The sequence below is a fragment of the Oreochromis aureus genome, linkage group 14 (genome assembly GCF_013358895.1).
Source record: "Oreochromis aureus strain Israel breed Guangdong linkage group 14, ZZ_aureus, whole genome shotgun sequence".
NCBI classification, from domain to species: domain Eukaryota; kingdom Metazoa; phylum Chordata; class Actinopteri; order Cichliformes; family Cichlidae; genus Oreochromis; species Oreochromis aureus.
In genome coordinates this window covers 15,338,754-15,353,142 of record NC_052955.1, presented here as the reverse complement: position 1 = coordinate 15,353,142, position 14,389 = coordinate 15,338,754, and the positions used below count along the sequence as shown (strand labels likewise).

At 46.0% G+C, this 14,389-nt stretch overlaps 1 long non-coding RNA gene across 1 annotated transcript; it reads right to left on the bottom strand.

Moving 5' to 3' along the window:
* Positions 1–11,241: 11,241 nt before the first annotated feature.
* Positions 11,242–12,737, bottom strand: LOC120443550. The gene is made up of 2 exons (XR_005615478.1): positions 12,682–12,737; positions 11,242–11,417 (listed from the first exon to the last, which is right to left on the bottom strand). It is a non-coding gene; the product is annotated as an uncharacterized LOC120443550 (long non-coding RNA).
* Positions 12,738–14,389: the final 1,652 nt, after the last annotated feature.

Sequence of the window (14,389 nt, the reverse complement as noted above, 5' to 3'; positions counted from 1 at the left end):
AAGACGCTAACTTTGGTGTCCTCTCTATTAATCCACAGTTTGCTCATACTTGGCTACGCAGTGCTCTCTAGCCTGTGTGCCGCTTGCTGCCGGTCCAGATTCCCCTAGGTCTGGTGCCGGTAACAACTGGGGGCTCGTCCGGGATCGTCTAGTGGTGACGTGTGTGCCAAACGACCAGAACTGGTGTCCAATGTCTCAGGGAAGGCTGCATTGAGTGCGTCATCCAGGGAGCCCAGGTCACAGTCAAAACGTCAAGATGGCCACTGTTACCCCACGGCGGTTGTTGATAGTAAAGATCCAGAAAAGACCAGCTGCGCACTGTTGTTACTTCAGTGGAGGATGGCAGCATGACTCGCAATCTTGATGGTTTAAGTGAAGCAGAACTGTATGACCTGATCGTCGAGTACATCAGAGGTGAAAAGTTGAGAGCGTTGGAGGATGAAGGTATGGCCCAGCTCCTGCTCCTCGACGACATCGTGAGTGACCTGCTGTCAACGGACGTCAGAGGGGCTGGCGATCATCTGGCCGTGCCGCTTGAGACGGAAGACATTCCTAACCAGCAGCAGGAATGCCCTACTTCACCCCACACTGACCCAACACATCCTGACAGACATCTGGCTATGCCAGCTGACCACATCCCCACTCCACCATTACACCCTAACACAGACTCTCACACACAGCCCATTCTACCGCGGGACAGAGACATCTCCACCTTTCCCTCATCCATGCTAACAGACCCTAATACGCCCACCAAGAACTTCAACATCCCAGCTTCAGCGTCACCGGCGCCTAGTGTTGCTGGGGTTTCCCCTGGCAGGGTGAGTCGTCCGTCCAGAGGATATGACCAAGTTTTGAGTCTCAGTGATGTGGCAGCTTTGTTTCCACGCAGAGAATTTAAGTTGCATGATGGACAAATTTCAGATCTTGGCTCTGATATATCCTACAGTAGTCTGTGCAAACAAATTGATGAGGGGTTACAAGAAGGGTTTACTGAGTGTGAAATAATCAGAACCGTGCTAAAGATAATGAAGCCTGGTACTCTCAAGGAAATGTTAACCAACAAAGATGATTTGACAGTTGATGGTTTGAAGAAGCTTCTCTGCTCTCATATTCGAGACAAGAATAGTGCTGAACTCTTTCAAGAGCTAAGTAATGCTAAGCAGCAAGACAAAGAGAGTGCACAGCAGTTTTTGTACAGAATTATAGGGTTAAAACAGCGTGTACTATTTGAGTCACGACAGCCTGGTGCAGACTTTAACTATGACAAAAAGCTTGTGCAGGGCACCTTCCTTCACACACTTTATCAAGGGTTCAATGAAAAAAACAACTATGTAAGACAAGACCTCAAACCTTTTCTTAATGACTTGCAGGTTAGTGACGACTTTTTGCTTGAACAGATTAGTCCACCAGTGAGGAAGCTGAGAGACTGAGGCGACTGGGTACAGCATCTAAAACTAGACCTGTGACTGTAAGTGCCGCTCAGCTTGCTAACACTGACTTGACTGAGCAAGCAAAGGTTGACACTGAACTACAGGCTAACCGTGCAGCTATTAGAGAACTGACTGCCCAAGTGTCTTCACTGACCAGACAGCTAACTAAAGTGGTGAGCCAGACTGATAGTGTGACATCTGGAGACTCCTGCTCGCCCCTGAACCACCCTCCAACACCTCCAGCTGAGAACCGGGGCAGATGTGGTGATTGTGTACAGCAAGGCAAAGTGAGCTGCCCCCACTGCTTTGCGTGTGGCCAGGCAGGACATCGGGCTATTGGCTGCCTACGGCGGAAGGTGTCGGGAAACGGGGTGAGGTCACTGGAGAGGGGCTGCCAGTGACCGAACAAGCCGAGGAGTCCCCAGCACATGCCAGTTTTGCTAAGACCTCAAGCGTGGTGAGACCAAATGCACCCAGTCATGCACCACCAATGAAACCCACTGCACAGCTTATTGGGAACAGATGTATGGTCTCATGTGCCATCAATGGAGTACCACTTAAGATGCTGCTTGATTCAGGGGCCCAAGTGACTATGGTATCAAGAGCGTGGATAGAGAAAAACATCCCCCACATTAAGATCAAGTCACTCGAGTCCCTTCTTTCAGACCAGCCTCTGGAAATAGCGGCAGCTAATGGTACAGACGTTCCATTTGATGGTTGGGTAGACACGGAACTTCAAATTCAGAGTGTGAACTATGGGCATGTCGCCATACAAGTGCCAGTGCTTATCAGTCAGCACAACCTTAACTGTCCTATTTTAGGCAGCAATGTAATAGCTGAAATCCTAAAAACCAACAAAGAACAGAGAGGTGGGGCTGACCTTTCTGCGCTCCTCAAAGAAGCTTTAAGTGTCAGCAGCAGTGCAGTAGATGCTCTAGTGTCAGCACTTCAGATGCCAACCCCTGATGAAATAGATCATGAGTGTAGTGTGAGAACAGGAAAAAAAGGTGTAATGATTCCTGCAGGACAGATTTGTGAAGTAAAGTGTAGAGTCAGAGAATGGCCAAGAGGTGGCCCACGACTCTTCCAACCAAATCTAGAGAACAACTGCCCTGAGGGTTTGGAGTTGTTCCCCGCTTTGGTAGATGTCCCCAGTGGGTTGACAAAAATTGTTAAGATTCCCATTCAGAATCCTACCAAACATGACATTTTTCTCTCCAAAAGAACCGTCTTAGGTACATTGGAAGAGGTGACTGAAGTAAAACCTGTCAAGTGTCCCTCTGCTGACTCAGGGTCATCAGCCCATACAAATGTAAATGTGTGTTCTGTTCAGCTAGGTAAAGAAAAGCACCAGACAGAAGTCAATGAAGGTCAGAGGTGGCATCCACCTGTTGATTTGTCCTACCTGACAGAGGATGAACAAAAGGTAGTTAGAGATATGTTGTATGAACAGTCAGATGTTTTTGCCCAAAGTGACTCTGACATTGGTTGCATCCCAAGCTTGCAGTTGAAAATTAATCTGAAAGATGATACACCTGTCCAGACATCCTACAATTCGGTCCCCAAACCTTTGTATAAAGAGGTAAAAGAATATGTTCAGAATTTGCTGGACAACGGCTGGATCAAAAAGTCTACATCACCCTACTCATCTCCGGTGGTGTGTGTCCGAAAGAAAGACAAAAGCTTACGTTTGTGTATTGACTTTCGGGGCCTTAACCGTAAAACCATTGCTGACCACCACCCACTACCACGCATCCAAGACCTGCCGGATAATTTGGGGGGCTATTCATGGTTTTCAATACTCGACCGTACCACCAGGGCTTTGTTGATGAAAGCTCAAGACACCTGACTGCATTCAGCACGCCTTGGGGGTTGTACGAGTGGATCCGCCTCCCATTTGGCCTTACCAACGCCCCAGCAGCATTTCAGAGATGCATGGAGGGGGTCCTTGATGGTCTGAGGGATGAGTGCTGCTCACCATATTTAGATGATGTGCTTTGCTTTTCCAAGAGTTTTCATGACCATGTTGATGATCTGAGGCGTGTGCTTTGCTGCCTGCGAGAGCATGGCGTGAAGCTACGTCCCAAAAAATGTGAACTGTTTAAGCATCAGGTCAGGTATGTTGGGCGCTTGGTGACCAGTGAAGGTGTCCACATAGACCCAAAAGATCTCGAAGCAGTGGAACATTTGAGAGACAGAGAGCCAAAGAACGTGGGAGAGGTCAGAGCCCTCCTAGGGTTTCTAGGTTATTACAGGACGTTCATTTAGGACTTTTCTAGAATAGCGAGACCACTGTTTAAGCTTATTGAGAGTCCCAGTGATCCTAGCCTGCAATGCAGCTCATCTAGAGCCACAATCAAGTTAAAGCGCACAATTGGTGGTCAGCTTCCATCCAAAACACCAGTGCGATGGACAGCAGAACATCGTACTGTGGTGTCACGTCTGGTGGATATGTTAACCAGTCCACCTGTCCTGGCTTACCCAGACTTCAGTTTGCCCTTTGTGCTACACACAGATGCATCAAAGGAAGGCCTGGGAGCCGTGCTGTATCAGCAACAGGGGGAAAAGCTCTGTGTCATTGCTTATGGTTCCAGAACACTCACGCCTGCTGAGAAAAATTACCATCTCCACTCCGGCAAGCTTGAATTCCTTGCCCTGAAGTGGGCAATTTGTGATAAATTTAGGGATTACCTCTACTATGCACCCACTTTCACAGTGTACACAGATAATAATCCCCTCACATACATCTTGAGCACAGCAAAGTTAAATGCTGTGGGACATCGGTGGGTGGGCGAATTAGCTGACTTCCATTTCACTGTAAAGTATAGACCAGGCAAGTCCAACACAGACGCTGACACGCTCTCCCGCTATCCATTGCCACTCCAGGAACACCTCATGGAGTATACTGAGACACTGTCCCCAGAAGTGGTTTCTGCAATCTGGCAAGGAGACAAAGCCATGAGAGACGGTGATGTACCATGGGTGGCTGCACTGCACTGTGTTGATGACACACCCCCTGAAGGTGCCCCTGTCATCACCCCAGAAAACATCAGGGCTGCGCAGAGGGAGGACCCCCCTATCTGTGAGGTGATAAACTTGAAAAAGAGTAGATGGAGTCCTAATAGTAAAGATAAGAGACAGCTAGGACAAGAGACACGTAGGCTAGTACATGAATGGAACAGACTTGTACTTGAGAAAGGAATACTGTACAGACAGACTGGACAAAGAAAACAGCTGATTCTACCCAGTAAGCTGAAGCAAACTGTACTGAAGCACCTGCATGATGATATGGGACATGTTGGTGCTGACAAAGTCATTCAGTTAGCAAGGGAGAGGTTTTACTGGCCTTTTATGCAGCGTGAAATTGAGGACTATGTCATTCGCCAGTGCCCTTGTATCAAACAGAAACAGCCAAGTGTCCCAGAGAGAGCGCCAATGGGCTCGATAACAACCAGTGCCCCCTTTGAACTCATCTCGGTTGACTATTTACATCTAGAACCAAGTAAAGGTGGCTATGAGTACATTTTAGTTTTGGTAGATCACTTTACCCGTTTTGCCCAAGCTTACCCAACTAAGAATAAATCTGGCAAAACAGCAGCTGAGAACATCTTTCTTGACTTTATCCCACGCTTCGGGTACCCTGAAAAGCTGCATCATGACCAAGGTCGGGAGTTTGAGAACAACCTCTTCCAAAGACTCAAACAGCTGGCAGGAATAGGCCACTCTCGAACAACCCCCTACCACCCACAGGGAAATCCTGTTGAGCGTCTAAATAGAACACTTCTGCAAATGCTACGGACTCTTCATGAGGAGAAAAAGGCAGAATGGAAGGACCATTTGCCCCATATAGTCCATGCATATAACTGCACAAGACATGAGGCAACGGGCTATTCACCTTTCTTCCTCCTTTATGGAAGAGCCCCACGCTTGCCTGTTGATCTGCTTTTTGATTTAAAACCTGAAAGAGAGTCACAGTCCAGACAGGAGTATGCACAAAAGTGGGCTGCACGCATGCAGGAAGCCTATAAAATCGCTTCAGAAAACATTGCAAAGTCCTCTGCAAAAGGGAAGAAGCGCTATGATCAGCACATCAAAGGCATCGCACTACAACCAGGAGATCGAGTGCTTGTCAGAAACCTCTCCGAGCGAGGTGGTCCAGGCAAACTCCATGCCTACTGGGAAAAGAAAATTCACAGAGTTGTTGAGAAGATTGGAGATTGGATATAGGGTACAATCAGAAACAGGAGACAAAACCCCCCGTGTCCTGCATAGAAACCTTTTGCTGCTTGTGACTGATTTGCCGGTAGAGCAAGATCAGCAGGGACGTCAGAAAAGACAACCACAAAGACTGGGAGAGACAAACCCCAATGAAACAGTGGAACATGAGTCTGATCATTCGGATGAAGAGGAAGGATACACATACAGCCTGAGAACTATACCTGTGTATCAGTGGAGGAGAGTTAACGCCAAAAGGCCTCAGCCAAGACCACACAGTGAACAGAGAGCTGTAGCTCCTGAGTTTCAGCCAATAAGACACGAAATGGAATCAGTAGAAGTGCAGCAGGGAAGTGCAGTCCCACCAGCTGTGTCTACAGAACCAGCAGATTTCCCAATGCCTGTTGTTTCATCACCAACTGTGGAAACCCAGGAGGAACCTGCAACCGAGGATCTTATGGAGGACACAGGGTCGGAGAGCTGTGTGGATAACAGGGACCCTGCCCCAGAGACACCAGAATGGGATGTGCCCCCAATACGGAGGTCGACCAGAGCTGTGAAACCGAGAGAGGTTTTTACATATAGCCAAATGGGACAGCCTTCATATCAGCTCTGGAGACCTGGAGCAAACATGATGCTTGCATGCGTTCCCTGCCACGTGCCACTTTACCCAGCTGTTCCGGACTGTTATTACCCCACACCAGTATGCACATGTTAGACTGGTGACCAAAAGACCTTTTGACATTACTCCTGGAACTGTAACAGTTTTGACTATTAGACTTTAAAGACTTTGGGCAAACGCCATGAAGTGTGTTAGTTTGGTTCCAGATGTCCGGAGCCATCTCTTGAAGCAGGGGAGAGTGTAGCAGGTTGGTGCCGGTAACATACACTATTATTCGGTCCCAGACTCACAGAGAAACCAGAACACCCAACAGACACACACACACAAACCGGGAAAATGGGGAACACGAGAACACAAACCATAAACACTGCGGTCAATCTGCGAGGACCGCCAGCCCAAGACAGACCAGCAAATATACAGAAGCCCATGAAGCACATGAGCCCTGGGTCCCCAGACCCAAGCCCATGAAAAAAGGTCTGTTTCAATGCATTTACAATGAACCTGCATTCCCTTGTGTGCGATATTAAGTACCTGCTCCTTAAAAAAATATCATTAAATTTTTCTAATTCATTTAAATTATATGGGAAACGTGTTTGGAAGGTTTTGATTCCTGGGTCGATTTGACTGCAAACATAAAAGATACTAGAGGGTGTGCTCCAACTACAGGGGGATCACACTCCGGAGTCTATGCCAGGGTGCTGGAAAGGAGAGTTCATCCGCTAGTCGAACCTCAGATATAGGAGGAACAATGCGGTTTCCGTCCTGGTCGCGGAACACTGGACCAGCTCTTTATTCTCTCAAGGATACTTGAGGGCAAATGGGAGTTTGCCCAACCAGTCTACATGTGTTTTGTGGACTTGGTGACAGTGTGAAGCAGTGGGAATGAGGATCAGCACCTCCAAACCTGAGGCCATGGTTCTCAGCTGGAAAAGGGTGAAGTGCCCACTCCAGGTCGGGGATGAGTTCCTGCCCCAAGTGGAGGAGTTCAAGTATCTCGGGGTCTTGTTCGCGAGTGTTCGGAGAAGGGAGCCGGAGATCGACAGACGGATTGGTGCTGCACCCACAGTGATGTGGACGCTGCACTGGTCCGTCGTGGTGAAGAGAGAGCTGAGTGTAAAAGCGAAGCTCTCAATTTACCGCTCGATCTACGTCCCTACCCTCACCTATGACCACGAGCTGTGGGTAGTGACCGAAAGAACGAGATTGTGGATACAAGTGGCGTAAATGAGCTTCCTCCAAAGGGTGGCTGGCCTCTCCCTTAGAGATAGGGTGAGAAGTTCAGCCATCGGGGAGGGGCTCAGAGTAGAGCCGCTGCTCCTCCACATCGAAAGGAGCCAGCTGAGGTGGTTCGGGCATCTGACAAGGATGCCTCCTGGGCGCCTCCTGGGTGAGGTGTTCCAGGCATGTCCCACCAGGAGGAGGCCCCGGGACAGACCCAGGACACGCTGGTAAGATTATATCTCTCGGCTGACCTGGGAACGCCTTTTTGTTCCCCTGGATAAGCTAGAGGAGGTGGCTGGGGAGAGGGAGGTCTAGGCTTTCCTGCTTAGGCTGCTGCCCCCGCGACCCAGGCCCGGAAAAAGTGGAAGAAGATGGATGGATGAATGGATGGATGAATGGTTGGATGGATGGATGGATGGATGGATGGATGGGTCAATTTGACCGCAAACATAAAAGATATGTGTTTATTGTGATATAATAGGTTAAGATGAGAGTGGAGTAGTTTTTGTTGTTGTTGTTGTTGTTGTTGTTGCTAACGGCTTCAAAAAACTGAATCTACTGCAGTGAATTTATTGGGACATTTACAATATCTGCATCAACTGCAAGCTTTAAAAGCAGTCAACTGACCTTTTTATTTAGATTTCTTTTTTCTTCTAATGAAGAATTCACTGTATGGAGGTTTACCAACTTGTCTACAGTTGTTTGATTTTGAAATGGGAGCAGGTGCAATTCAGGACTCATTGAAAAGCCAGAAACACCAGCCATAATGTGGCTCTGTATTCTAGTGATGGGAATTATGATAAAGCATTCAGAAAGTTTATTCATGCAGTGAATCCTATATGTGCAATTCCAAGCAGGAAAACACTCTCCCAAAACATCATCCCAGGCCTTTTATGACAAAAAATGTGCGTCTTCTTTTTGTTTTGCATATTTTAATTTAGATTTTATTGTGTTGTGGTTTGCAGTTTTTTGTGTTGTTTCACTTTAAATTAGTTTAAAGGAAAAATCTGAAAATTTCAATAGTTAAATAGTTAAAAGTTGAAATGTAAATAGTTGGTTTTTGTATTTTATAATTTATTTATTAGATTTCATGTGGAATGAATAAATAAAAGTATATTTATGGTAGCCCCTAGAGACAAAGCACGTACAAACTCCGAAGCACGTAAAACTCAGAAGGATGTACAAACTCCAAAACACGTACAAATTCCGAAGCACGTGAAACCTCCAAAACACGTACAAACGGAACACGAGCAGCATGGAATGGCTGCCACTAAAAACACACACCCACTAGGAGACTCCCACAACTATTACAATAGTAGGGCAACCCCATATCTTTTATAACCATAGGAGAGTTTACAATAGGTGTTTGTAAACTGTGTGTCACAGAAATAAAAGGCTGCAGGGGAAGCCGGTTCTTCGAAGTGGTCTGACACCGAGGGCAGAAGGGCTGCTCTGAGATCCTTCCCTTGATAACATGTGAAAAACCGGTTGGATGTTTCTCTGTGCCCTCTGTTCTGTGTTTAGTCTTCTCTGTCCATATGTTCCCCCTGTGTTGTTGCCTTCTGTGTCTCCCTCTGTGTGACTGTCTATATAGTGATGTGAGTTATTGTGCTTTGCTCCCACTCCTTGTGTTCCGTGTTTTCCTCTTCCCTTCGTGTATTTCTTCATGTTCTCTCCCTCTCTCTCCAGGCTGTTTCTCTGTACTTCCTGTGTTACGTTTAAGAATAAGAATAAGAATAAGAACAACTTTATTTATCCCGAGGGAAATTCTTTTGTCATGTACATGCTCAAAGCAGCAGGAGAGATCGAGGAACAGATGAAATAGATATAAGATATACAATATATACAATAAGAATAGTGTACAGTAATATACAGTAGGATAGTGCAAGACATAGTATTGGATAACTCTAACAAAGTAATATACATAACTATATCCTGGTGAATAAATAACTTAACTATCAGTGCAGGCGGTTCTAGAAAGTGACAAAGTATTGTGCAATAGAATAAAGGGAGTAGCAGCATATGATGGGGGGATGAAAACAAATATTCAATAAGTACTCTTGGGTAATATTGCACGGTCTGGGAGGGAACAGAATAACATAGGTAATAGTCTCAGGAGAATCACCTACAGAGTGAGGAAGAGTTAAACAGTCTTATTGCCACCGGTACAAAGGATTTCCTGTGGCGGTCAGTTCTGCATTTCGGGGCAATGAGTCTTTTGCTGCGTTTGCTCCGATGGTCCATCATGGGGGCGTGCATGGGGTGGGAGGGGTTGTCCATGATAGAAAGAAGCTTTTTTAGTATTCTCCTCTCAGACACCTCCTCCAGGTTCTCAAGTCTGACACCCAGGACAGAAGCAGCCTTTCTAATCAGTTTGTTCAGCCTGTTGGCATCAGCTGTCTTCACCCCACTTCCCCAGCACACAGCTGCAAAGAACACGACGCTCTCCAACACCGAGTGATAGAACATGGTCAGCATTTTCCTACCAACATTGAAGGACCTGAGCCGCCTCAGTAGGAAAAGCCGACTCTGCCCTTTTTTGAAGATAGCTTTGGTGTTCTTGGTCCAGTCCAGTTTACAGTCCAAGTGTACCCCCAGGTACCGGTAGTCCTCAACGATCTCCACATCAGCCCCACTGATGGTGACAGGGGTAGGAGGAGGAGCCTGCTTCCTAAAGTCCATAATCAGTTCCTTTGTCTTTGTGATGTTAAGTTGTAGGTGGTTTAGCTCACACCACTCGACAAAGCTGTCCACCACACTCCTGTACTCCTCCTCCTGTCCATCCCTGATACAGCCCACAATGGCAGAGTCATCAGAGAATTTCTGCAGATGACATGACTGAGACTTGTACCTGAAGTCAGATGTGTAGAGAGTGAAGAGGAAGGGTGATAGGACCGTCCCCTGCGGTGCCCCTGTGCTGCTCAGGATGTTATCTGAGCGGCAGCTCTTCAGTCGGACATGCTGTGATCGACTTGTTAAATAGTCCGTAATCCAACCTACCAGTGGGGCGTCCACCTGCATTTCCGTGAGCTTATTCCCCAGCAGTGATGGTCTGATCGTGTTAAAAGCACTAGAGAAGTCAAAGAACATGACCCTCACAGTGCTCCCAACAATGTCCAGATGAGAATAAGCCTGGTCCAGCAGGTAGATGAGGGCATCCTCCACGCCAATACGAGGTTGATAAGCAAACTGCAGGGGGTCCAGCCAGGGCTCCACCAGCAGACGCAGATGTTTCAGGATGAGTCTCTCCAGCGTCTTCATGACATGTGAGGTCAGAGCCACTGGCCTGTAGTCACTGGGGGTCGACGGGCTGATCTTTTTAGGGACAGGAACCAGGCAGGATTGCTTCCAGAGTGATGGGACTCTCTGCATTTCCAGGCTCATGTTGAAGATCCGTTGTAGAACTCCAGACAGCTGGGAAGCACAGCACCTGAGGGCCCTGGGACTGACACCATCAGGGCCAGCAGCTTTGCCGGAGTGGAGTCTGCCCAATTCTTTTTTGATGTCATCTGCTGAGAGGGACAGAGTGAGACAGTCTGAGGGGGCAGGAGAGGGGGGAGGCGAAAGGAGAAGATGGGAAGAGCTGGGTGTGGAGACAGGAGACGCAGGGCAGTCGAACCTATTGAAGTGTAGATTTAGGTTTGTAGCGGTAGACATTACTACAGCAGTCTTGCGTGTAAACCTTCTCCAAAGTGGCTAGCTTGCACTCTTTAGTGGCTTAATATTCACGGAGAGAAAATAACGATAGCCATCTTCCATTTTGGCCTGGGAACCACACTGGCCGTTTATTGCGCATGCTCACAAGAGAAAACGATAACAATCTCGTGCACGCAGGCACGCACCTCTCTGACGTCATCTCGTCACTTGGACATGACTTTGCTTATAGTGAAATACTTAACACTCCCACTCAAAGACATGTTCGTTGTTCTCTGTAATAGAAAATAGAACAAACAAAAAAATATAGATATATATTTTCAATACTGGCCATACTCAAAAAAAAAAAAAAAAAAACTTGCATCGCTCCTTTGTTCATTTTTAGGATTCTCTGTGCTGATCCATTTTATTTTCCAAATAGATACTCCTTGAAACTCTCGAACTTGACCTTTGTCACTGACTTAGTAAGAACATCAGCTATCATATTTTCAGTAGGGCAGTACTCAATAGATATCTTTCCCTCAGTGTGCGCAGATCGAACAAAGTGAAACTTTATATCTATGTGTTTGCTCCTCTGTGTGCATACCGGGTTCTTTGATAAAGCTATCGCCCCTGGTTGTCTTCATATATCTTAACAGGTACATGCTCTCTACTATCTACTCCTCTAAGTAGTTGTACAAGATACATACTTTCTTGGGTAGCAGCAGCCAGCGCCATATACTCTGCCTCACACGTAGATAGAGCTACTGTTGACTGTTTTCTGCTTTTCCAGGATATAACTGGACCATTTTCAGTTAGACTAAAACAGTATCCAGTTGTGCTCCTCCTGTCATCTTTATCTGACGCCCAGTCAGCATCACTGTACCCTTCAAGCTTTAGACCTTTCTCACTTTTGTGATAGTGAAGCTCTTGGTCTCTAGTACCCTTCAAATATCTCAATAGATGTTTTGCTGCAGACCAGTGCTGTTGTTTTGGTTCCATAAGATGTTGTGATAATTTACTAACGATCCAGCTTAGATCGGGTCTGGTGCATGTCATAATGTAAATCAAGCTTCCCACCATCTCTCTGTACCCTGTAGGATCAATGATCTCTCCTTCACTGTCAAAACTTAACTTTTGCTCGCCTGGCGTGAATCTCGGTTTACAATCGGACATCCCCAATTTTGTCAGCACCTTTTCAATATGTCTTTTTTGAGTCATTTTAATCTCTCCCTCATCCTGTGAAAAATCGATGCCTAGAAAATGTTTAAGTGGACCCATGTCTTTCATCTTGAACCTTTTCTTTAACATCTCTTTCACATCCCTGAGTAAGGTGTTGTCACTTGCTGCTATGATCAAGTCATCTACCCACACTAATAGAATGACCTTCCCACTCTCAGAACCTCTGTTGTAGACACAATGATCAGCATCATTCTGGACAAAACCATTCTCTTCAAGGTAATCGTGCAGTAACAAGTTCCAGTTACGTCCCGACTGTTTTAAACCATACAGTGACTTGTTCAGTTTACACACTAAGTGTTCTCCTGTCTTGGATTTTACCTCAAAACCTTCTGGTTGCTCCACATAAACTTCACAGTCCATCGGAGCGTGGAGATAAGCAGTCTTCGTCCATTTGGTGCAGTGTGAGGTCTTCCTGCACCGCCACCTGCATCAAAGCTCGAACAGACGTCATACTCACTGTTGGTGAAAAGTCTCTTTATAGTCAATCCTTCTTTTTGTCCATATCCTTTTGCAACATACCTTGCTTTGTAAGTCTCAGATCCATCTGGGCTTTCCTTTACTGCATACACCCAACGGCCTCCCACTGCTTGTTTACCTTCTGGCAGTGGCATCAAAATAAAAGTCTCATTTTCCTTTAAAGAGTTCATTTCCTCTCTCATGGCATTTTTCCACATTTTTGATTTTTTAGAGTCCATGGCTTCTTTGAATGTTATTGGCACCCCATAAGCCACTTTATAGAAATAGTCTACACCTTCATCATCATCCTTGTCACACTCAGTTTTGCATTGATAATCCTTTAAATACTCTGGAGCTTTTCTCTGTCTTGTAGGATACCTCACTTCTTCTCCTTCCTGAGTACTTTCTGTTGAATCTGCCCCTGTAAACTCATCTAGGTTTGGTTCTACACTCGCCTTTGGTTCTACTTCATTTTGGTCAACCATGTTTGGTGGTGTATTTTTGTGGATCTCAAAAACATTTCTGACGTCAAAATCTGTTTGTGTCTGACTGTCTGCACTACTTTTAGTAAGACATTTTATCAGCCTGTGTTTTTGGATCTTTCCTACTTCAGGATAGTAGACATTGTAGGCTGGGCTATATTTGTCATAGCCTAGGAAAATTCCCTTTTCACATCTAGAGTCCAGTTTCTTTTTATCCTGTTTGTACACGTAGCACTCAGAACCGAATACCTTCATGTTTGATAGGTCAGGTGTTTTTCCAGTGAATACACAGTAAGAGTCTGTTCCAGTCGCCTACTGTAACATCTGTTGCGGATTTGGGCAGCTGTTTGCACAGCATACGTCCATAAATGCTTTGGGAGTTTGCTCTCCAACAGCATGCATCGTGACATCTCAAATAAGGTTCTCCAACCTCTTTCTGCAGTTCCGTTCTGGTGTGGTGAGTAGGGTGCACTAGTCTCGTGCCTTATCCCATTACTCCTGAGTAAAGTTTGGAGCGGTTGCCCGGTAAACTCTGTACCATTGTCGGATCTTATACATTTTATCTTTCCATATGGAGCTACATCTGCAATGAACTTTTCTGTAGCTTTTGTTGTGCCACTCTTTGCTTTTATAAAGTGCGGAAAAATCATTCCACTGTAATCATCAGTAAATGTTATCGCATACTTGTACCCATCTTTGCCTACTGGCTCTATAGGGCCACATAAATCTGTGTGTACTAGCTCCAGTATAGTTTTAGCTTTAGCATCTGCCTGTCTGTTTCTGTTTTGTGTGAATTTTCCTGTATGCAAACTTCACAGTTTTGGTTGGACCCTTCCTGTTTTCCTTTTATGGTCATGTCTTTAACCACCTTTTCAAGTTTTGCAACATCATCTAGGTTACAATGACCAAGTATTCTGTGCCAGGTCTGAATATCATGACAACCATATATCTCATCAACATTTTCATTTTCTACAGTGTTCAGGTAATACAGCCTACCGTACACCTTCACCTCAAATTTGGTTCCATTTTTGTGGAATAACCAGTTATCCCCATTCTTGAAATGGAGTTCGGCTCCGTTGGCTGTTGCT